The sequence below is a fragment of the Cryptomeria japonica genome, chromosome 7 (genome assembly GCF_030272615.1).
Source record: "Cryptomeria japonica chromosome 7, Sugi_1.0, whole genome shotgun sequence".
Lineage (NCBI taxonomy): Eukaryota > Viridiplantae > Streptophyta > Pinopsida > Cupressales > Cupressaceae > Cryptomeria > Cryptomeria japonica.
This window is the reverse complement of record NC_081411.1, coordinates 27,943,911-27,969,141: the sequence shown is the minus strand read 5'-3', so window position 1 is coordinate 27,969,141 and position 25,231 is coordinate 27,943,911. Positions and strand designations below refer to the sequence as shown.

Here is a 25,231-nt window from a genome sequence, read left to right as displayed (position 1 = left end):
TGTATTGTCTTTATAAAGACAATACAAGGAGCTTTCTTACAACATTCAAGACAGTCTATTACATATTACAGTCAGCATGGCATCTCAGAACTAATCATCATATTAATCGATATCCCAAAACCAATGCAAAGATGGATAACTAAATAGTATTAACAATTGATTATCATCTATATCCACCGATCGATATTGAATATGAAGAAACATGGTATTGACCAAACAAGTGATCAATATGAATAATAACGATTACCTTATAGATGAAATTATGAATAAGTTATGAGGACTAGGCACATTGGTAATCAGCGATTTCAAGTATGGACATCTTAATGAGGAGGTGCGATGCTAACTAAGGAATTATAATAATCAATACACCAATTGTGAAAAGGCATAGAGACAACGATTAATGAGAATCGGTAGTCATGAAGACTACTAACTGATTATGTATAAGATGGTGTGATTAGTATCTAGACAATCAGATATGAATTATAAGGACGATGATTATCTAATCGTTGTTATGAAGAGATGGATATTAAAGGGAGGTGACTAATCAAACCTCAAAGGTTACCACCTTTTTGATTTAGGAGATATAAGAGCAAGTTTCAAGCACATTGCTTCATCATCGTGGAATTTACATTGTTTCTTTTGTTAATCCAGATTTGTGTCTGCTCTGTAAGAACCAGTGCCTCGTGGCATTATCGATTGCAAGAAATAATGGCACAGATCAGAGACGGCACCAAGGGATTGCAAGATATTGAAGTTGTATCCCAGAAGCAGCATCCATTATCAAGCTGTAAGCATTCGACTAGTAATCTGAAACAGTCACATATCGCTGTTAGTGATATCTATACATTTGCATTTTGCATAGACAAACTGATATATCAGACATAGCCAGACCATTGTTGGAAGTGACATATATCAAGTGCATGAGCATATCATACATCAGACATATTACAATCATTGGATAGAGGAAGGAGGAGACCACAGATATTATCAGCAGGTTGTCAATAAGGAGCCAACGTAAATATCAAGCACAAAGGAATTAAGATACAACGATCTTGGTATGATCTAATACACCCCTGAAGAGCAGTGATTAAGAAAGTATTGTAACAACAACAATATTATTGAAGGGATCCAATGTATAAGAAAAAATAGCCGACTTCGTAAAGATAATCGCAAATAATCTGAATTATATCTCTCACTGAATCTCAGTGCAAGTGTTTGATTGAGTAAGGTCAGGAAGGGGAGAATTAAGAAGAGGCTACAGCAGATATATATGACAAATACATAATCAGATTTAATAATTCTACTGGACTCAAGCAGAACTCAGAAAATATATATTAATTCAGTAGTCTTAACGATTCAGATTTATTAGTATTAGAATAAGCTTGGCAAAGTGCTTTGTAGGCCCCACACAATAATTATTCAAGATTCTATAATAAAAGAAGTCTCAAACAGTGTTTGCAGCAATTGGAAAGGTTTGGAGATTCCACAATTATCATTGTGTTTTTAGCAGCAGCTTCACTAAGGGGAATGGGACCCACTTGGAAGCCTTCTGAATATGGGTTGTAGTTTTTATTTTAACCCCACTTAAGCCTTGCAGATTATTGATTGTGATTTGAAGAATCAGCATTGCCAAAAGGTAAACAATGGGCTAAGATGTGACCTATACACTTTCCAGGTCAAGAAAACAAAGTGTATAGGTTATGTGACCTATACATTTTAGCCTTTTCCAGCACTTTGTATGTTGCTAGGGATGTTCCTATGAACTAAGTAGGCATTTTTATTCTTTTCCATACGTTGAGTTTTACATCTTGTATTGGAGAATCTGTTGTCCTGGTGTGTTAAATATGTAGGTGAAGAAAAAGAGGACTATCCTCGTCAGTTTACACAACAATGATATTTGAACTTCTTTCTTTGACTTGGTTCCAACTCTCTCATTATAAAACCTCAAAGAGAAGACACAACCATTAGGAATTTAGGACACGTGCCACTTGGCACATGAGCAACCATTGCTTGTTGAAAATGGTGGTTTTTCCCCTGTGCAAAACCCACCCTGTTTACGAGTATGATTCTTCTGGATTCTTGATTGAGCTGATGAAGCAGATTAACTCGGATCCTTATGAATCAATTTCACAATCTCTGCCAAAATTGATTCTAATCATAATTCAACCAAATTTTCTTTCTGGATTCTTGTAGCATACTTTCCAGGTGGCTCCAAGAAATGGATGAACCCTATACATACAATCCCTGGATAGCTGCTACAAAATAAATGACTGCCTATTATTGTACCCTATGTATAATGTCCCATTTCAACAATTTCGTATATATCAAACCCCAAGCACACAATTATGTTAGTTTCTACTGAATTTATGAATAAATATTGATTATAAACAGCTAATATGTATTGCTTCTGATGAAATTGATTTAGAAATTTCAATCAATATGTTTGATTCTTTAATAGATATTATATTTAGAATTCTAATTAAAGAATTCAGACTTACCTTCAGCAGAAGCTAATAAATTAACTTTACATCTGCAGCAAATTACAATAAATAGGAATGTTTCTGAAAGATCTCCAAATCCATACACTAGTTATTCTAACTGTTCAACACTTGAAACTTACATAGAATCTCTGGGTGAGCTTGCCTCAGATCTGAATCAAGGGTTTTATTCCTTCAATTCAGTAATGGAATTCAGAGGAATTCCATCCTCTAATTCCAAACCTTAAGGGGTTTCATCCTTAGGTCAGATTAAACCACAGTTCCATGCTCCAAAGGAGTAATAATCAGATAATAAAATATGTATTCTCTTTATTTAGTCCATCTTCTCCTTGCTTTGACTTCCTTATTTACCTTTTTTCTTTTATAGGAATAACTTTTCACATGCCCCTTGACCTCTATTAAAATTTTAACTTTAATTTAAATTCTAGTTTATTATTATATTTCCCTTCTTAAAAGAAATCGCAGGGACTTTTAGGAAGGGGCATTATGTTGAGACATGGACCAGCTAGGACTCGAACCTAGGACTTTCCATACGCTGTTGGAGTGCTCTACCACTGAGCTACTGGTCCCTCTTGGACCAGTCCATCGTCGGTCCGGGTGTGGCTTATTTCCAACACCAACACCCCCCCTTGAGCCACACCTCTCGTGTGCTTGGGGCTCCTAGCCTGGACCTAGATCTGATGCTAAAACAGTGCGAGACACGCAATGGATTTCAAAGAATTGATTAATAACAGAATGAGCAAGACGCTCATAAATAATACAAGAGTATTTACAAGAATAGCAAGTTTCTAATAAGAAACTGCTGAGAAGATCGTAGAAGATCTTACTAAAATAGAATATACACTATTGAGCATTAATACTAAAATTAACATTATTTTAATATTCTAATACCCTCCCTTAATGCTCAATCTATTAACTACACCTATAGACCCCCTGAATTTTACAAATTTATCAGGACCAAGGGGCTTGGTGAAGATGTCTGCTAGCTGCTCTGAGGTAGGAACATACAGCAACTGGATTCTTGGCAAGTTTGAGCACTCCCTGATTATCACAGAACAAGGGAGTTGGACCTACTTGGGAGACATGCATATCCGCAAGCATTCGTCAAACCAAACCACCTCACAAGATGCCTTAATTGCTCCCCGATACTCTGCTTCCGTTGAGGAGAGAACCACTGCCTGCTGCTTCTTACTAGTCCATGTGACAGCACCAGATCCCAAACTAAACACATACCCTGCTGTAGATTTACGGTCATCAACCAAACCTGCCCAGTCAGAATCTGTGTAACCACTGAGTGTAGGATCAGAACTCCGAGTGTACAGAAGTCCATAATCTGGAGTGCCACTCACATAATGCAGCACACGCTTCACTGCTATCCAATGATCAGCCTTGGGAGCTGTCATGAAGCATGAAATGTAGCTCACTGCAAAACCGATGTCAAGTCTAGTGGTAGTAAGATAGATGAGACTGCCCACTAGTTGCCTGAACAAAGATTCATCCACAAATGGTGAAGATGACTGAGCTGAAAGTTTGAGCCCGGGTTCCATAGGAGTAGAGGCAGGTTTGCAATCCTGCATTCTGAACCTGTCCACAAGACTTCTAGCATACTTGGACTGAGAGAGAAAGATACTTTTCTCAGTCTGCCAAACTTCAACTCCTAAGTAGTAATGTAGAAGTCCCAAATCTGTCATATCAAAGGTGCGGCACAAATCCTATTTGATCCCAGTGATCAAATGTGCTGAACTACTAGTAATGATTAAGTCATCCACATAGAAAACCACAAACAGAACATCATTGCTAGTATGCTTGATATACAGGTTTGCATCAGATGGACTCCGCTGAAAACCATGATCTGTCAAGTACTTATCAATTTTCATGTACCAAGCCCGAGGAGCTTGTTTCAGACCATAGAGTGCTTTGACTAGTCTACAAACCTTTTGTTCTTGACCAACAACCTTGAATCCTGGGGGTTGCGTCATGTAGACTTCTTCCTGTAAGTCACCAATCAAAAAGGCGTTCTTGAAGTCCATCTGATGGACTTTCCAACTGAACTGGGCTGCCAAGGCAAGAACGAGCCGTATGGTACTCATTTTGGCTGTAGGAGCAAAAGTCTCCTCGTAGTCAATGCCTTCTTTCTGTGAGAACCCACGAGCAACAAGACGAGCCTTATACTTGTCTAGGGTTCCATCAGCTTTGTATTTTACTTTGTACACCCATTTGCAGCTAATGGGCTTCTTCCCTGAAGGAAGATCAGAAACGGCCCAAGTGTGATTCTTCTGAAGACTCTGGAACTCAGCTTCCATAGCCTGTTCCCACTCAGGTATACCTTTAGCCTCTGAATATGTCTGAGGCTCAAAAACACTGTGTATGTTAGCCATGAGAGCAAAATTGACTGTATGTTGCTGTTTGCTCTTATTACGAGAGGTTCTGCCCTCAATGAGCTCAGTATCCCTAAGATCACCAATGGTCTTGGCCCACCATTTAGGCCGGAGAGTAGAAGTGCTAACATCTGGAGGAGCTGGAAGAGGCTCAGGATCAGGAACAGGAGCAGGAGGAGGAGGATTATTCTCCGGAGGGAACTCAGGTAGTGCATCATCGAAAATAGATTCTGCATCATCCCTCCCATCACGCGAACCTAATGGAAGAAGAACACTATGAGGCTGATCCTCAGAACACTGCTCAGAAGAAGGGGACTGAAAGAATCTTCTGTCTTCATCAAATACAACATCACGACTAAAGATAAGACGTTCAGTGTCTATATCTATCAGTCTGTAGGCCTTATGGTGATCACTGTATCCTGTCATCATGAGTTTCTGACTTTTGGAATCCAACTTGGAGCGCTTAGCATCTGGAATCCAAACATAGGCAACAGAGCCAAAAACCTTCAAGTGGCTGATCTTAGGCTTCCGACCAGACCAAACCTCTTCTGGAGTCTTCCCCTTAACAGCCTGAGTAGGGGAACGGTTAAGGAGGTAGACAGCAGTAAACACTGCTTCAGCCCAATACTTATTCGGAACACTCCTGTGTTGTAACATAGAGCGAGCCATCTCAACAACCGTACGATTGCGACGCTCGACAACACTATTTTGCTGAGGAGTGTAGGGTGTAGTCAACTGGCGTTTGATGCCATGGGTATCACAGAAGTTGGAGAATGCAGAAGAACAAAATTCCCCCCCGTTATCTGTCCTAAGAGTAATGGTGCTACATCCAGACTCTTTTTCGACGAAGGACTTAAACTTCTGAAAGATACTAAATACATCTGATTTGTGTTTAAGAAAGTACACCCACATCTTTCTACTAAAATCATCTACAATAAGCAAAAAGTATTTGCAACCAGTAACAGAAGATGTATTCATAGGACCACAAATATCAGCATGAAGTAATTGAAGTACCTTAGATGCGCGCCAAGACTTTCCATGTGTGAATGAAGTTCGATGCTGTTTGCCAGCTTGACAGGCGCCACATACTCCAAGATGCTGAGTCTAAATATCTGGTAACCCTGAAACAAGTCCCTCCTGAGATAGCTGAGAGAGATACTGAATGTTGAGATGTCCATATCTCTGATGCCACAAAGTGCTGAGAGGAGAAACACAAGCTGCCAGAGCCACTTCAGGAGAATCACCAGTGTCAAGAAGCCTGTATAGGCCATGATCCTCTAGACCAACAGCAACAGTAAGACGAGTCTCCCGATCAATGATGGAACACTTGTGAGCATTGAACACCACATCTAGCTGAGGAAAATTCCTCATAATCTGACTGACAAAGAGCAGATTAAGTTCCATACCAGGAACATAGTACACATTCAAGAAGATGAGATTCCTGCCACCAGATTGTATTTGAACAGTGCCTCTGCCAACAACTGTATACTCCTCACCTTCGCCAAATACAACGGAATCACTGAAAGATGAGAAGTCTGTAAACCAATCACGCCGATGAGAAAAGTGACGTGACGCACCAGAGTCGATGTACCAAGCAGAAGACCTGGCATGATCTGAAGACCTCTTAGCAATAAAGGCATAAAAGGCAGACTCCTTCTACTTGGAATGTTCAGCAACATGCGCTTTCTGGTGTAACCCTCCCTGCTTCTTTTGTTTAGAAGCGAGCCTCTGACGGCAATCTTTCTTCATATGGCCGTACTTGTGCTAGTAATTGCACTGCACATTCTTCTTCTTAGCACCATCCTATGTCTGAGAAGAGCCTTTCTGCTGAAAAGACTGAGAGGACTAAAATTTGCCTTTATCCTTGTGAAAGGATTGGGCTGTGAAGGCATTTTCCGAGGAGGCTGATGTAGTACCACTACCAAACTGTTGTTTCCAGCGATCCTGCTGTAGAAGTTTGGTGCACAATTCTGAAAACTTCAGGTCAACATTAGTTGAAGTACTATTGAGGGTCTCAATGAAGTGTTCATACGATTTCGGAAGACTTTTCAGAGTGATTACTACCATGTCTTCTTCCTCCATAGTCCGACCAATAGCTTCGAGCTGATCTCGAATGTCCTTAATCCTTGTGAGGTGTTCCTGTAAGGACATGCGTTCGTCCATCATAATGGAGAACAGCTGATTCTTCAAAAAGAATGCCCAGCTCTTGTCGGATGTCTCATGCAATTCCTTCAGATGCTTCCAGATGTCGAAAGCTGTCTTGCCGGAAGGAATCTGTGGTAACTGATCATCAGTCATGGAGAGTTTGAGAAGCATAACTGCCTCCCGATTGCGTTCATCAAACTTATCTTGATCTGCACCAGGTGTACCAGGATTGAGCTCTTTTCCCAAAACAAGTTGGTCAAGACGCCTATAGTCGAAAATGGTCAACATACGTTGTTTCCAGATGTTGTAATTGTTGCCATTAAAGCATTGACTGCCTTCTAACATCAAGTTGGTTAGAGAAGCCATTTGCACGTTTCCCAATGCACGAAAAACGATAGGAAGAGACAGGTACAACTGCAACAGGCACGGATTTCAAGATAAGTCTCGACTGATCCGAAAAAAAACTGACAGGTGCCTGAAAGCTGAGAGGAAACCCAGAAGGAATCTGAAAACCAAATTCAAATCCGTTGGCTCGAAAATTAAGGCACGGAAAACGATGCACCCAGAAAAATCGAACAACTACCCAAATTAGGATTCGAAAAACCCACCAAGAATATGCTGGCTGAATGTGAATCCATGGGCTTGAAAATCGAGGCACCCAGAAAATTCTGACAACCACCCAGTTGAGAGCTCAAAAAACCCAGAAGGAATATGTAATTGAAAAAAAATTCGGACTTGAAATAAAGGGTATAAACCCTAACCGAAAACCAGAAACCCTAGGTCGTGAAAAAAAAAAAATTAGCAGAGCCGCCAGAAAATTTCGAAATCTGCAGTCAAAAAATGCGAAAATCGCGTCGCAAACTTAGAAAACGAGAACAAGAATCGCATGAAAACCTCCAAAAAAAAAAAAATCGCACAGGCTATATGAGAGCCGAGAATAGGCGCGAAAAGCACAGACCCAAAAAAACAGACACGAAAAATCGTATTTTCTGAGTTAGCAAACAAACGCGGGTAGAGGAAAAAAAATCCTCAGAACAGACCCGCAAATACAAATCACAATTTTTTTTGCAGACGAAAGCCCTTAAGGATGAACGAGAATAATTTCGAAAATTTTCAAAAAAGAAAAATTTCGAAAAAAATTCACCTATAGCTCTGATACCATAAAACAGTGCGAGACACGCAATGGATTTCAAAGAATTGATTAATAACAGAATGAGCAAGACGCTCATAAATAATACAAGAGTATTTACAAGAATAGCAAGTTTCTAATAAGAAACTACTAAGAAGATCGTAGAAGATCTTACTAAAATAGAATATACACTATTGAGCATTAATACTAAAATTAACATTATTTTAATATTCTAATAGATGCCATGTTGAGACATGGACCAGCTAGGACTCGAACCTAGGACCTTCCATACACTGCTGGAGTGCTCTATCACTGAGCTACTGGCCCCTCTTGGACTAGTCCATCGCTGGTCCGGGTGTGGCTTATTTCCAACACCAACACATTACACCATATGATGCAGGGCATCCACCTGGAGGGAGCCCAAATTCAAATTTCAAACTGCCCCTCCAAATAGGCGTTGGAAAATTCGAATTTATGGAGAAATGGAGTCTCCGTTGAGTTTGACTCTAACTTTAGCAATTTTGTAATGCTTTTGCAGGTAACGTTTGAGAGTAGATAAAGGCAGTTTTATTGGTGTGATTATTTTCTGTTTTTGGGAGGATAGAGTAAGAAGGGGGCTGCTCAAGGGAATAGGCAGAGAAAAGCCTAAGAAAAGATGCAAAGGAAATGCAGAGGAAATTGAAGGAGAGCAGGTGTGAGCAGTCAAAGATAGTGAAAGTTTGTTTGCAGATTGGAAAGAAGATGAGTTGCAGAGAAGAGATTGATCTCTGCAGATTTGAATGTAAATGTTGAATGAAAAATATTCTTTTTCATTTTGTTGCCATCCATAATGTTTGGTTGTGAGGCCATAAAGATAAAACATTATGTTGCAGATTTGATGAATAATAATTTTGTTGCAGAGAGTCTCTGCCTATGCTTTGTTGCTTATGTTTGAGTTTGAAGTTTTTAGGTAGGAGGCTTGTCGTATTGCATCAATGGTATTGGAGCTAGAAGATTCTGAGTGTGTAGGCAGATTCACCGGAAGGAGGTTGTTTTGCACTACGATCAAGCTTGTGAGTATTGCGAAAAATGTATGCAAGAGGAGCCACGCGTGGTTGGGGTCGAGATGGAGTTAGAAGTGTCGGAACAAACCCTCCATATGTTGTCCGTGGTGATGATTTCAAAGCTTTGAAAGGCAAGTTGAAGCATTACAAGAAGAAATTAGAAGAGATTTTGCTCGAAGGAAAGAACTTGAGAGTGAAGAGGATGAAGCCACAGAAAATATAGATGATAGAAGTGGTGAAGAAGATGCAGCAGCAGCAGTTGTGAATGATCCTTTGGTCAGGTTATTGTCAAGAATAGGAAGAAGACCAAAAATTGATGTCCCTACATTCAGTGGAAATCTGAATCCTACAAAATTAATCGATTGGATAAACAACATGGTAGAGTATTTTGAATTTGAAGAAATCGAGGACCCTGACAAAGTGAGCTTTGAAAAGACAAGGTTAAAGGGACATGCCTCTATTTGGTGGAAAGAGGTGCAGCTAGAAAGAGGAAGAAGAGGTAACGACAAGATTGCAAATGGGATTGAATGATTGAGAAAATGAAAAGGCAATTTATCGCAGTAGACTATGAATTAAACTTGTTAAGAAGATGCAAAGTCTCAGACAAGGAGGAAGAATGGTGAAAGAATATACAGAAGAGTTTCACATTTTGATCTGAACCAGTCATTCAAAGGCCAACAAAGAGAAAGTAGCCCATTACATTAATGGATTGAAACCAAGTATACAAGAAGGGATGGCTTTGGTGAAAGTTTACACAATGGAAGATGCATACCGATTCGCCTTGAAGATTGAAGAAAGATTGAACAAGAGGTTTGAGAACAAGCAAAAACGAAGAGACCGAGATGAAAAGAAAGAGGGAAGATCATATGGAGATTAGGATGAGGATTCAAATCAGAAAAATAAAGACCAAAGCAGCAGCAGAAAAAATCAGAGATATGATGATTCATGTGGTCCTGAAGAACAATATTCAAGAGGTAGAGGAAGATCGAGAAGAGGTTTTGGAAAAGGAACCTATTTTAAGTGTCGAGAAAAGGGTCACATAGCATATGACTGCCCTCATTAGGAGGAAATACCAAGAAGGAGACCAAAAAATCAGAATAGAGCAGCAAACGTCAATGAAGAAGATGCACACTCATCACAATCAGAGGATGCTGAAAATGGAAAAGTCCTAGCCACCAAGAGAGTCATGTTTAATGAACCAGTTCAAAGAAAAAACCCGTTTAGAACAAGATGCATGTGTCAAGACAAGGTATGTAATGTTATCATAGATGGTATTAGGACTGATAATCTCGTTTCCAAATAGATGGTGAATAAATTGCAGCTAGAGAGGAGAAAGCACCCACATCCATAAAGGATAGGCAAGATACAAGATGACAAGAAAGTTTTGGTTAGCAAACAAAGCTTGGTAAAATTTAATATAGAAACGTATTATGATGAACTAATGTGTATATTTTGCATATGAATGTTTGTCATGTTTTGTTAGGGAGGCATTGGCAATTTGACAAGAGAACAGTGCAAGATGGGCATGCTAATATGTAGTGTCCCTTTCTCATTGATGACCTTCCAATGGTCCATTAGCCCATCCCTGAGACCCGTAGGCTAGGTGGAATGAAGAATGAGGGGTCCAGCATTGATGAAACGAGGACTTACTATTTTTAGTAAGTCAAGGAATGGCTATTCTGGTGATATTGTCCTACTGAGCTCTCCTTGCTCTGTCTCTGAGCGCGAAGATCATGCTTTTCGGAGCATTAGTTCTTGACTTACTATTTTTAGTAAGTGATAGTGTGGCATAATTCTATTTTTGGGAGTGGACAGGGTCCTGATTCTGCAGCAATACAGTGGTCTTCCTGGCTCAATTTCATCCTGGTTGTGATAATAATCAATACGTGAGTCTTATGTGACACGATTAAATATTAATTCCTTATCCTAAGGTTTAATATTTAATTAATTTGTTTAATTGCTACTGATTATCGAATTTGGGATCTATATTCTCCTAAGTATTTGGCGAATTTCCTGCTTAATAAAGAGATGTCGAAATATTTGAGAGATATATTATTTTTATGACTTGTCTCTAATATTTGCCAAAGTGTAACGTGGGTCCATGCCTTGGGCGTGAAGTTTGACTTGTGGGAAATGGTGCTACACTTGGCGTGAAGCTTGACTTGTGGTGGAATGAAATGCAAATGAAAGGCGTTGAATTTGAAGGAATTTGCATTTGGGTTTGAGGTGTGTGAAGTTATAAATATGAGGCTTGGGCCCCCATTTGCATCATCTTGAAAAATTGTAATGTTATGCTGCTGGTTTGGCGACAGAACTTGAGGCTTCGGAGTGCGTCTCCCTAGTGCTACCCAGTTTCGTACTTGAAGTACAGTACCTGGTTGTGCATTTTATTCTCCTACATTCTCAGAGTTTGCCATAGACATTTTTGGTGTTGAAGTGATTCTGGAGACCTGCTGGTTTTGCCTGTGGCTGAAGCACATTTTCGATCACACCTCTCTGCCGAAGCAACTGACGGTTATGGGTATCAGCTCTATCCTCCTTCCCAGCAATGGCGATACATTTTGTGAGTTTATAGCAATTTTAATTAAGCTTTGAATTTCCTAGACCAAATCGAAATTCCTAGGTATAGCGTGGGTTTCTGTTTTTGTATTGGGATGTGTCCAAAATAAATAAGGGGTTGTTTGGGTTGTAGTTTTGAATGGTTGTTGTTGTGAGTGATATATTGTGGGTTTGGGACTGGTTTGAATTGATTCGGATGTGTAATGAGGGAGTTATGAGCATTTTGGCATTTCCATAGGCTGCTGATTTGTAATTTCAGCCTGCAGATTGGTTGTAACAGAAATTTATGTTCTTATTGTGGAAATCTGCATTACTCTCCTTCTCTCATCTCTGTAATTGTAAGGTTAGGTAGTAGTACTACTAACCAGTTCTATTTTTGTAACTCTCATCCCACTGAATAAGTGGAAGAGGCTGGCTTGCCGCCTAATATTCAACAACTTTGTAATTTTCAGTCCTCCCACTGAATAAGTGGTCGAGTGATAGCTTGTGTAATGGTCCTCTCGTTGCATAAGCGATCGAGTTGAGGTTATTATGTAATTGCAGTCCTCCCACTGAAATATTGCGGTTGAGTGATTCTTATTTGGTGTATCTCACTTGGCTGGTTTACCACCAAGTTTCCTTGTTCTCCCGCTGGATAAGTGGAAGGGGCTGGCTTGCCGCCCAAGCATTGCATTATGTTTCAGTTTTCTTATGCTAATGATCCCCTCAACACGGTATGCTCTCACCTTCCCACATTGGGCACTTGGTGATCAGAAAGTGGAAGGGTTATTTTCCAGTATGGTTTCAATTATGTTTTCTAACCTTAACGGGTTAATTCCTTGTTGATGTCATTGTCGGCCTTGAAAATTCAAAAAAAAAAATACTAGGATATTACATAATATACACTTATTGATGAAGGATGGAGTGAAACATAAGTTGAAGCCATTGCAAGGACTAATGGAAAAGGTATGTAGAAATGCAAGGGTTTGTTTAGTAAATGGCATAGATGGTATCAAGCAAGAATGCGTTTGCTTTGCTAAAACTAACCAAGAAGAAGTGCAAAAAGATGATTTGTTAATTCGTATTGAAGTAGAATGGAATGACTTGATTTCAGATAAAACAAAGGTTGCAGCAGAAGGCGAGGTAAAATCAGATTTTACTACTTCCTTTGACGAAAAATGAGGATGAAGAAATGGAGAAGTTTGATGCAGCAGTGATTCTTCTTGATGAAACTGAGTTTGAGAGACAAGATGTGGAGGTAATGTAGCACAAAATGTAGAGAAGTCATTGGAACAAAGCTCACCCCGATTATCTGACCTTAGAGCGACAATCTGAGAACCTGATTCTTTCTCAACTAAGGCCTTAAACTGCTGAAATGTACTAAACACATCTGATTTATTTTTCAGAAAATACACCCACATTTTCCAACTGAAATCATCAACAAATAATAAGAAGTATTGATGCAGAGATTCTTGGAGTAGATCCTAATCACCTAGTTGTCTTTGTTGCTCTCATCAACCCTCTAATCTCCTCAAGCCCATCCAATGGTACTTGGTAAGGGTTTTGCTGCTTAGACCTCCAAGGTCTAAACCACTTTGGCTTGCCTCCAAGGTATAGCCACTAATCTTTAACAATCCAACTCCCTATTGAGGATTCACCTCAATCTCTACCACCACTCCGAAGGGCTCCAACAACCTCTGCAAAGGATCTTCATTCACCAACTCCTTCTAGGTGTGCAAACTGGTCTTACATAGGGTCTTTGATGTCTTTGAGGGGTTTGATCACCTTCAAGCCCATCGCCAAGCCTTCACAACCTCACTAGGTCTCTACTGGGCTCCAAATAGGCCTAATACAATTAGCCCTCCTTTCACGGTTTTCAGGACTTAGTTTGAAATTGTCCCACACAAGGCCACAAATAAATTATATTTATGGACACCCTTTTCAGAGTTACATACAATATTTCAAAATGCCATCTGGGTTCTCCGTACACCTGGGGTAATCAAAACTGTCCTATTTTCAAGGGTTTAGGCCTACTCGGGTGACTTACAAATTTGGTCTTAAAAACCTTCACCAGTCAAATCACCTACAAAAATCAATTAAGGATTCTTTAAGGGCACTCAAAGGGCTTTCCAACCATGTATCAATTTCCCCTCTACCAATCCATATGTGCTCTTAAATCGCACAACTTCTACTATTCTAGTCTCACCAACTTATAGTTGTGAGCCTAGGGCATCATTGCAAATTCATCACAAAGGTCTCCAAAACCAAAACACCTACTCTAAACTTATTTACAGACCCTAACCTAGCATTCCACATGATTTCAACTGGTGCCATCAATGGATGCTCAGGTTAGAGCCATTTCTTGCTTAAACCCTGGTTGTCAAGGGTTTTACACGTAGTCACAGAGAATGGATGAAATCTCTGCAACCAGACACAACCAAACTTGCTAATCTACCTTATTGGAAAGTAGACTCAACAATCTTTCATCCCCTGCAAGTAGATTCCTCTAACAAGGCTGTGCTGGGCCGTACAATGCAACAAAAACAAGAAAACAATCCAAAACGGTGTCAAACAAGATTTTCCTTCAGCTCAAAAACTTGCTTTTGCATTCCAGATCTTCTAACCCGTACAATGATGATGTCTTGGGCTTTAAACTACCTGGTTCAATTGGTTGAACCAACTTCTTCACCGCCAACATCAAAAGTGCAACTTTTGCAAAATGTTGCTTAGCAACTTTTACATTTTTTGACACTTAGGATGCAACTTTGCATTCAAGTGTATTACAAGGCTCCCAAAGGCCCTCTAAGCATCCTAGAAGACCTAAAAACAATACATTAAACCCCTATTACATGATGTCTCTGTTTTAGAGTACTACACTTGTGATCAACATCAGCATTACAACTTTCTAGGCTAATAGCATCCTGAACACAACAAAAGTTTGGACAACTCAGCCATGGCTCTATTGAGTCCTGTTGTGACCTAATCACACATCACCCCATCCCAGATAGGGACCCCCTAGCTTTTAGGCCCTTTCGGTCATTAGGTCTTGGTTTTTCCTGTGTGTTGGTAGCAATCTCTTCAATCTCTCCACTTTGCGGATGTTCGAGGGTCAGTTAGAGTTAATCTGCTTCTCTGTCGAGTGAATTCTATGAAGTTTAGGGCTCGTTTTGTCCTTTTTTAGGGTTTTTGCCTTTTGTCCTAGATTTTAGGGGTTCCTGTTAGGGTTTTCGGGAAAACTAAACATACGAATGTAATCGGGACCCTTCAAGGGACCTCCCAGTAAAATTTGAGCCCAAACGGAGCAATTTTCTATTTTTAGAAAGTCCCTATTTTTTAGGGATTTTTCGAGTCCCGGAATGTCATCATTTTGCCAAAAATCAAACTTACTATTTTTAGTAATTTCTAATTTTAGTAAGTTTCTATTTATAGTAAGTCATTCATGCACCCTATCTAAGGATCTAACGCTGACACCTTGAAGGTTTCTATTTTTGGAAAGTCATTACTGGCAGGGTCAGTCAGATGAGGCGACGAGGATCAAACATTTGCAAACATTTCTAATTCCGAAAAGTCAGACAGTGGACAAAGAAAGCCAGAAATGGGTCAAGTGCTGGAAATCCATTCCCAAAATGGAAAGCTCAGGAAAACACTTCAAAATCTCAGGAGGTCAAAATATTCTAAGTCTTGAAAATTAAATGGAAGGAAAATCCATGAATCCATGGCACAAGCAAAAATCCGCCCAAATGTGGAGTCAGGCGCCAAAATGGGATTCCCATGGAGGGAAGGAAAATCCATGAATCCATGGCATAAGCAAAAATCCGCCCAAATGTGGAGTTAGGCGCTAAAATGGAGAAGGCAAGGACTGAGGGAAAAATCCATGAATCCCTAGCATTAGCAAAATTCCGCCCAAATGTGGAGTTAGGCGCTAAAATGGAGAAGGCAAGGACAGAGGGAAAAATCCATGAATCCCTGGCATTAGCAAAATTCCGCCCAACTATGCAGTCAAACGCTAAAATGGAGAAGGCAAGGACAGAGGGAAAAATCCATGAATCCCTGGCCAAAGCAAAATTCCACCCAACTATGCAGTCAGGTGCTAAAATGGAGAAGGCAAGGACGGAGGGATAAATTCATGAATCCCTGGCATTAGCAAAATTCCACCCAACTATGCAGTCAGGCACTAAAATGGAGAAGGCAAGGACAGAGGGAAAAATCCATGAATCCTTGGCATTAGCAAAATTCCGCCCAACTATGCAGTCAAGCGCTAAAATGGAGAAGCCAAGGACAGAGGGAAAAATCCATGAATCCCTGGCCAAAGCAAAATTCCGCCCAACTATGCAGTCAGGCACTAAAATGGAGAAGTCAAGGACAGAGGGAAAAAACCATGAATCCCTGGCATTAGCAAAATTCTGCCCAACTATGCAATCAGGTGCCAAAATGGGTCAGGCAAGGACAAATGGAAAATTCCATGAATCCTTGGCATAGTGAAAATTCCGCCCAAGCTAAAAGTTGAAATTTTGCCTAAGGCATGGAATCCAAGGAGTCAAGGAGGAATAGAAAGTAAAATTCCCCTCGGGCAAATTTTGAATTTGTTATATTTAGACACAGAATCTCGCCAGAATGAGGAAATTCTTATAGATTCAGAATCGTGGCAAAATTCTCCATCCAATGAACCTGGCTCCTAAATTTTTGGAGGATCCCTAAAAATAGGGATGTTGAAAAGAAGACATGGACAATTCACAAAATAATGAATTCCTTCCTCAGGAGGAATTCCCGCCCCAGCCTTGTGGAGGGCACCAGAATGAAGAGTGCATGGAGAAACAAACAAATTGCAAGAGTCCTTAACCAAGGCATTTTAGCGCCCAAGTGAGAGGAGCGCCAGATAGAGGGATGCAAGGAATCCATGGAATTGAAAGAATTCCCCACCAAGTGTAAAATGCCGCCCAAGAACACAGGAGTGCGCTAAAATGATCTTCTCATGGACAGTGCACAAAGAGATGAATTCCTTCCTTAGGGAAGAATTGCGCCCAAGAAGAAGAAATTCCAAGAAAGGTCAGAAATTCCTTCCTTCAGGACAAAAATTCCAGGAAAGGTGAAAAATTGACTAAGTGTCGAAAATTCCTTCCTTCAGGAAAGAATCAACGCCCTGGAAAGGTATTGAAATGGCTAAGGCAAGGATGAAATGATGAATTCCACCATGCAAAGTGAATTCCACACCCAAGCCAAAAAACTGAGGAAATTGCCTTGATGGAGTTTAACATTGAAAATGTGCCAAGTGTCTCCATCGGAGAACTAGACATTGTCGTCGGCAGATTCATTGCATACGCCATAAATGAACGAGATAATGGTCATCAATTTTTGGACGAAAGTCTTTTGGTTGAATGGTAGTGGCATACTTATTGCTGAAGGAATATTGACTAGGCGTGGGTCCAGTCAATGCATGTCACCATCAGATAAGGAATCCTCTTGCATGTCGCCTTCTCATTATGGTTTTATGACAGATTATTCGTGCATGTCGTCGTCACTTGGAGAATGATGGGAATTTATGAGGATGGCGGTTATATTCTAGGCATAATCAACATCATGGGGGCATATTTAATGTGCTAGTGGGCGCTATTTTAGGCTCTTTAAATTAATTGTGCATGGGCAGTTATTAATTGCCGATTCCCACCTTGTTGCACCTTGAGTGGGGAATCTTTAGGGCAAACCCTAATTAGGGTTTTGCATGTAATCATGGCTTGAGGCCTATATAAGTGGTGACCCCCTCATTTGTAAGTAGGAGAGACTATCGTCAGAGATTGTTGCTAAGAGTTTTTGAAGCAAACACTTAATACATTGTTCCATGGTTGGTGTGTTCTTGTGTTGTTTTAGAGCTCGCATGGTCTCATTCTCTTCAATTAGATTAGATTTGCTTATATGTTGTTAGAAGAATTGGATTTGATAGGAGAACTTGTTGCAGAATCTGAGCTCATACTTTTGGTGTGCAGCGGATTGTTGTATGCCATGCAAAGTTAGCCTGAGCCTGTTGATGTGTATGTGTTTAACTTCGGTTGTCAGTAAAGATTGTTCGATCCGATGGTCTGTATTGATGATCTGAAAAGCCTCCATGCACCCTTTAAAGATTGTACCGCCTTCATGTAGTTGTGCTCTACTGGCGAAACGAAGAGTGGTTTGATTTTGCATAAGTAATCCCGTCTCCTGTTCTTAGGATTAAGTAAGCCTTAGCCTAGTTTTCCTCTACCCTATTCTTATTTACTTTCTACACAATTCAAAAATCCAAAAGATTCAAAATTAGAGCTTTCACTGCAAATCATCCGTACAAAAAATCTTTGAGCTTGCATAAGTTTTTCTTCAACATACGTAAGGCCCCTTGGGTTACCGGCGAACCCCTCAAACAACTGAGTCCCGTCCACGCAATGAAGGAACCTTGGAAATTAGCCGTTTGAACTTTAAGTAATCCTAGCATATGGACTAATCTTGATCAAGAGAGGATAAGGTGACCATTGGTGACTTTATTTTGTGTTAGACGCAGTCATAAAAAACACGTCAACAAGTCCCAAATGGTTGGTCCATTATTACAACTTGAAAGACAACACAAAAACTTAAAACAAACCAAAATTGCTGCTTGGAGTGATGTGTGCCTTGCACCAAGTACCTAGACCCAGTAACAGATGGAGTGTTCATTGGCACACATACATCAGCGTGAACCAATTGAAGGACCTTGGAGGCTCGCCAAGAATCGCCATCCAAGAATGGTGTCCGATGCTGCTTCCTAGCTTGATAGGCTCCACATACTCCATGATTTTGAGATTGGATCTTAGGTAGACCAGCAACCAAACCCTCCCGAGATAACTGAGAGAGATAGTGCACGTTTAAGTGCCCATAACATTGATGCCAAAGGGTTCTGATGGATGTACTCCTAGCAACTAGAGTGTGCTCCTAAGAATCATTCGAATCACCAAGTCTATACAAACCATGATCCTCAAGTCCCATAGCAATTATAGTACGAGTCTCCCTATCAACAATGTTGCAGATGGACGAACTAAAGATAACATCTAATTGAGGAGAATGCCTCATAATCAGGCTGACGAAGAGGAGATTATATTCCATGCCCGGAACATATTAGACATCAAGAAAAATTAAATTTCTACCTCCTAAGTGAATTTGGACAGTGCCCATACCAGCAACTGTGTACTCTTCTCCTCCTCCAAAGATTATTGAATCTGAGAATGGTTCAAATTTCGTGAACCAATCCTAACGATGAGTAAAATGCCGCAAAGCCCCTGAATCAATATACTAGGCAAAGAGTGTACTGGATCTGTTGTTCTCTTGGCCATAAAAGCATAGAAAGCATATTCTTTCTACTCAAAGTGCTCTATGACATTTGCTTTTTGTTGAGACCCTCCATGCTTCTTTTGTTTAGAAGCCAATCAAATTTGACACTCAGTCTTCTTGTGACCAAACTTATGACAATAATTGCACTAAATGTTCTTCTTCTTCTTGTCTTGAGAAGAACCAGAGCATTCAGGCTGAGAAGATGGAGCCTTCCCTTTGTTCTTAGTTGAAGATTTGGCAGAGAACGCTTGCTCGGTGGAGGTGGAACTAGTACTACTTCCAAACTGCTGGCACCACCGATCTTGCTGTAAAAGCTTGTTACAAAGATCGGAAAACTTCAAATCGACGTCAGTGGAAGTGATATTGAGCGTTTCGATGAAATGCTCATAAGATTTGGGCAAGCTCTTTGGAGTGATGACGACCATGTCCTCTTCCACCATTGTGCGACCGATCGCCTCAAGTTGGTCTAGGATGCGCTTGATCTTTGTCAAGTGATCTTGCAAAGGTGTCATCCCGTCCATCATAATCGAAAAGAGCATGTTCTTCAAAACGAACGCTCTACTCTTGTTAGAGGTTTCATGGAGACTCTTCAAATGATCCCATATCTCCTTCACAGTTTTGTCGGACGGTACCTGAGGTAGCTGCTCATTGGTGACGGAGAGTTTAATGAGCATGAGTGCTTCCCGGTTGCACTCATCCCATTTGTCTTGATCTTTTCCGGCAGTAGTTGGACGTGAAGACATGCCCAAAACAACTGCATCAAGATATCAGTACTCAAAAATTGTCAACATGTGTTGCTTCCAAGTGTTGTAGTTGTGGTCATTGAATTTCTGGCTACTTTCGAGCATAATATTGGTTAGAGATGCCATCACGTATCCCGAGGTCGAACTGGTGAAGGCACAAATTCCAAGGCACGAAAACCAACATATGGTTTTTTAAAAATCTGCAAGTCAGATTCTAAAGCAAAAGCTGAAACCCTAGCATGGTTTTCGAGCCAGAAATTTTTCAGTTGACCCAAAAAAATCGGACAAGTACCCAGAAAAGCTTACAAAAAAACCCAGGTGATAGTTTTCTAAGAATGATTGTTTGAAAAATCCCTAGCCGTAAAAAAATCAGACGGTTCAAAAATAAACCCTAGGCAATACAAAGTTACTGAGGGTTTTAAAAGAAAACTCTAGTTGGCTGTGTAGAAACCCTATTCGCCAAGAATAACACTGAATCACGCTCGCGCACAAAAAACGACGTGAATCGCGTCACAGAAGGCCGCGAAAAAACGCGAACACTAGCAGGCTTCGCGCGACTGCAAACACGCAAAAAATTGCAAATACAAAACCACCGCAAGTCTAGACGAGGTCACATGAAACCACCAAAAAAATCGCCAAACCCCGCTGAAAACCAACACGGGTGCGAATAGGAATCCACGCACAGATGCCAAATGGGGGTGTGAAGCAGAAAAACGCAAAAAAAAATCGCATTTTAGACACCCAATCGAACATAGGCCAAAGGTTTGACAGAAAACCCTAGACAGGTTTGGGAGGAAAACTGGAATTATTTCGAAAAAAAAATTTCACTAATTGAAAATTAGGATTACAAATTTTTTTCCGCTCTGATACCATATTGCATAAAAAGATGCAATAGTAAAATTGTTTTTTTATAAACTTAGAAAAGATTACAATTTATAGAATTGACAAAACACTGTAGATATTAATGAAGTCACCTACTACCTACAACTATAGACATTGAAGATGTCTAACAACCTATACCTACTAACTTGACCATTAATAGTATAAAGAATTATTATTCTAATAGGTAAATGAAGGGTTTTCCAATGAATTATTGTTTGAGAATAGTAAAGATGAAGGCCCCTTGATTAGAGATCTTGATTCCTTGTTGGAAAATGTGAAAAGTGGGTCTCTTAATTGTTGTATTAACGCCATTTTGAGTGCAGAAAATAAGATTGCAGAAATGATGTCTTTCAAGAGACATCAAAACAGTGAATTCTCATGAAGGAAACAAGGTGGAAGGAGAGGGGAAAGGTCAAACAGCCAGAGAGGTAGAGGAAGACATTTGTTTTGTTAAAGAAGAATGTATGAGTTCAGGTGTTTATTGGTGGGAAGTCAAATTTGATACTTTGAATGTTATGAATGATAGAATAGGAATGAGAGATGGATCCAAGACAGGCATAGAGTCTACAAATGTTTCTAAGTTCAACTCAAGAAACATTTCTTTCTACCATCGGTGTCTGATGCAAGGCATCCATGTGGAGGGTGCTCAATTTAAAATTTCAAACTGCCACTCCAAATAGGCGTTAGAAAATTTAAATCTATGGAGAAGTGGAGTCCCTGTTGACTCTAATAATGCTTTTGCAGGTAACGTTTGAGAGTACAAACTCTCAAAACAGAGAACAGGTGGAGAGAAGCCTAAGAAAAGATGCAGAGGAAATTGAAGGAGAGCAGGTGTACGCAGTCAAAGAGAGTGAGAGTTTCTTTGCAGATTGGAAAGAAGATGAGTTGCAGAGAAAAGGTTGATCTCTGCAGATTTAAATGTAAATGTTCAATGAATAATATTCTTTTTCATTTTGTTGCCATCCATAACGTTTGATTGTGAGACTTGTGAGTTTGTGAGGCCATAAAGGTAAAACATTATGTTGCAGATTTGATGAATAATAATATTGTTGCAAAGAGTCTCTGCCTATGTTTTGTTGCTTTTGTTTGAGTTTGAAGTTTTAAGGTAAAAAGGTTTGTTGTATTGCATCGCTATGATAGATATTTCAGGTTAGTAGTCATTAACAACAGGTATTATATGCTATAATCTACAGGGACTTTTAGGAGGTGGCATTACGCTATGATAGATATTTCACGTTAGTAGTCATTAACCGTTTTCTTTTCCAGGAAGCGTTGGGTATTTTTGGATTTTTTTCCCCCTTGTTGATTGAGGCAGCTAGTCTAGGTGGTAACGGTTGCTGTTTTTAGGAGTTGGCTCCTTAAAAAGAATCATGCCATACTCAATTTTATATAAGAAGGGCAGAGCTGAAAGTATCAAGGAGAGTCGAGTAGGTTTTCTGAGAAGAGTATTGGTGTTATTTTGTTTTTCGAGAATTTTCTTGATTGCCGTAGATGTGTGTGGTTTTCTATGCTCAGTTAAGAGATAGTTTGTTGCTGTATCTCTGAGTTTATGGTCATGTAATGGTGATTTTCTGTAATAAAATTTTGCTAGTTATGATTAAAAATTCAGTTGTTATCTTCAAACTAATTTTGTTTTCATCTGAGTTCCTTAAGCTGCTATAATCAACCACCCTTCATTGGGTCCTTGACTGCTGGTCTGCATCAATAATCTACATTACTCGGTACTTCCCTCTAGACCACCATACCCATATTAATGCCATCTCATTATCAGTATTAGTACCGGTAACCTAGTCAACTATTCACATTTTCTATAACTTGCAGGGCACATGTACCAAATGCGAACCAAACTTCAGGCCCCACAGATAAAAGAGGAAAACAATCTTTACCTGTGGCATGTTGCTTTTATTATCTATACCGTACACTAGTAACTCAGGCTGCCATAAATATATTAGTAGCATAATAGAAGTACTTTAATGATGATCAGTAAGAAAACATTTAAAACAATTATTCATTTCTGCAGTGTATTTTAAAAAATTACATGACCCAGGTTCTAGCCTCGTGGACTTGTTGCTCAAAAACAGAATATAAACTCCTGCTATTATGTAGTTGCTACGATTATCTCTGATTGCTATATATATGTGTGTATAACGAGCCATTAAAGGGTTAGCAAGGTTCACTTCGTCCACAAGCTTTGTCATAAGGTCAAAGCTGTCACGATGCCAAAATCTAAAGAAGTAAGAAGTTTCTGGCATTTGCTTACCATTGAGTTCAATCATGAAATAAAAACACAGTTCCTAGGAAAGTTGGCATGATCCAATTCATCCACAATTTTATCGAAAGGTCAAAAATTAAGTAGGAAGTTTCGTTTACAATCAAGATCCAACTCATGAGCTCAATGCGTTCTCAGAAACTCAAAACTGAGAAGCAAAAGTTTCTGGCGTCCACTTACCATTGAGCTCAATCATGAAATCAAAACATGGGTCCTAGGAAGAGTCCACGAGCTTTGTCAAAAGGCCAAAATGACAAGAATTGCAGAAGGAAGTTTCTGTTTACTATCAAGCTACATCATAAGTTCAAAGCTACCTCACAAGTCGAAACTTAAAGAAGTAGAAATTTTCTGGAATTTTCTTAGCATCGAACTCGGGCATGAGTTCATAACACAAGAGTATAAAATTTGACCAATATATAAGGTCAGACCAAACGAGTATAGCATTCGAGCTATTTATAAGGTTGAAATGGAGGTTCCCAAAGTATACAAGGTCGGAACACAGGGCTTCCACAACGGAGTATTCTCAAATTGACTTTGGAAAATAAAATGTTTCCCTAGATTTCATAAAGGGATCCCATTAGCTAAGTAGGTATGCTTGTACAGGGCAGAATCTAAAATGTTACTTCTTTTAAGAAAATAAAAAAGACGATCGATTTTCCCAAATCACAGAAGCGAATTGCAACAATAGTCACCAATTACAAAACACCTAAAACAGCTTTTTTCATTTGTTTCCCATAAGAGTACAAAATCTAACATTTCCATTTTCTTCTACATGGCAAACACTAAAAGCACAAAATCTAACCTAATCGGCAGAACGTGAACGAAGCTTCAGGCACTGATTTTGGCACCTCCTGAGACAAACATCGCTCCAATTAGGCAAATGGTAGTCATTTGCACACACTGCTCGAGTGCAAGCGTCCGTACATGAATCCAATTCAGACGCCCCGCAGACAGTAACGCATGTATTATGAGGGAGGTCTTTGGAAACCCCTCCCACTTTGTTCAACATTCGCTGTGAAGTGCAGACTCTTTCGCAGAAGAAGTGCTTTTCATTTTCGTGTGGGGTTTTTGCCTGCCCTGCTGATTTGCGACTAGATTTTATTACCTGTTGTACTGCAACCGCTGGGATAGCTGCGCCTATCACTGCCAACCACCAATCCACCATTTTTTCTTATTCCGCTTGAATGTTTTCTCGTTCTGATTTCTACAGAGGGCTTCAATCGGGTTTTTCAGGAAGGATTTGGAGGTAATTTTAATCTTAATGCAGTTCGCAAGATCGGCATCGGAGATTTCGAAGAATTCAGTGAAATAGGGATGTTAATTGATTGGTGGGGTGAGGAGCTTGACTTTTGCGATCAAATTACAATGAAACAATTTTAAAACGCATTTTTTCTGCAAATATTTGTAATTTTATTTCCATAGCTTTAAAAGTAAATATTAATTTTGTATGTTTTGTAAAAATATAATGACCATGTTGCCTTCCATACTATTCTTCTTTTTTTCTTTTCTTTTACTCTGTTGCTTTTTTCTCTTTTCTCTTCCTTCTCTCTTAGGTTTGAAAAACTTATAAAATCACTAAAAGACTTAGTACTAGTAGATTGGATGGTAGGAAGTCTTAAATATAATGGTTATCTTTGTTTGTCATGAAATTTTTGTGATAGTTATTTATATAAGGTTGTTTTCAAATATTAAAATTTTGATGTAATGATGATTTTCATATATATGTTATTTTATTTCTTAATGTTGTGTCTATTTTTTTTTTAAATATCTTAATACATGTACATATTGACAAATGGTGCAATCTTATATGAGATTGGGATCATTTCCCTAGCCTTATACACACTTATCCCTTCACACTTAGTCATTGCCTTATCCTTTTATATGCACATTCATATACATCTACCTAAACTATGCATTTATGACACCTACCTTCATGTAGCCAATTTCCACTTGCATCTAATTGTTCTCTCATTTAGGGTCATTTCTACGATTACAAAGTTGACCTTGCAATTACAAGATTGACCCTTTTGTGATGGGTTAAAATTGATAATCTACTAGTTTAATATTGTTATCCTAACACCAACAAGACAAGATTGATAACAACCAAAAACATTATTGTTTATTGAAGTGATCAGTTTTCCACAATCCATTATGCTTCTTGTTGTTCTTTCAGGATTCTAATCCTTGAGCTCTCTATCATCCTAATGATGGTTCACAAAGTGTGATCCAAAATGTTGATGCAAAAAATACAGACACAGTTGAATCTAGAAAGAACAA

General features: G+C 39.4%; 1 long non-coding RNA gene across 1 annotated transcript; it reads right to left on the bottom strand.

Annotated features, from left to right (window-relative positions):
* Positions 1-397: 397 nt before the first annotated feature.
* LOC131078136 (uncharacterized) lies at positions 398-24,434 on the bottom strand. The gene is made up of 2 exons (XR_009113737.2): positions 23,757-24,434; positions 398-807 (listed from the first exon to the last, which is right to left on the bottom strand). It is a non-coding gene; the product is annotated as an uncharacterized LOC131078136 (long non-coding RNA).
* Between the last annotated feature and the right edge of the window lie 797 nt (positions 24,435-25,231).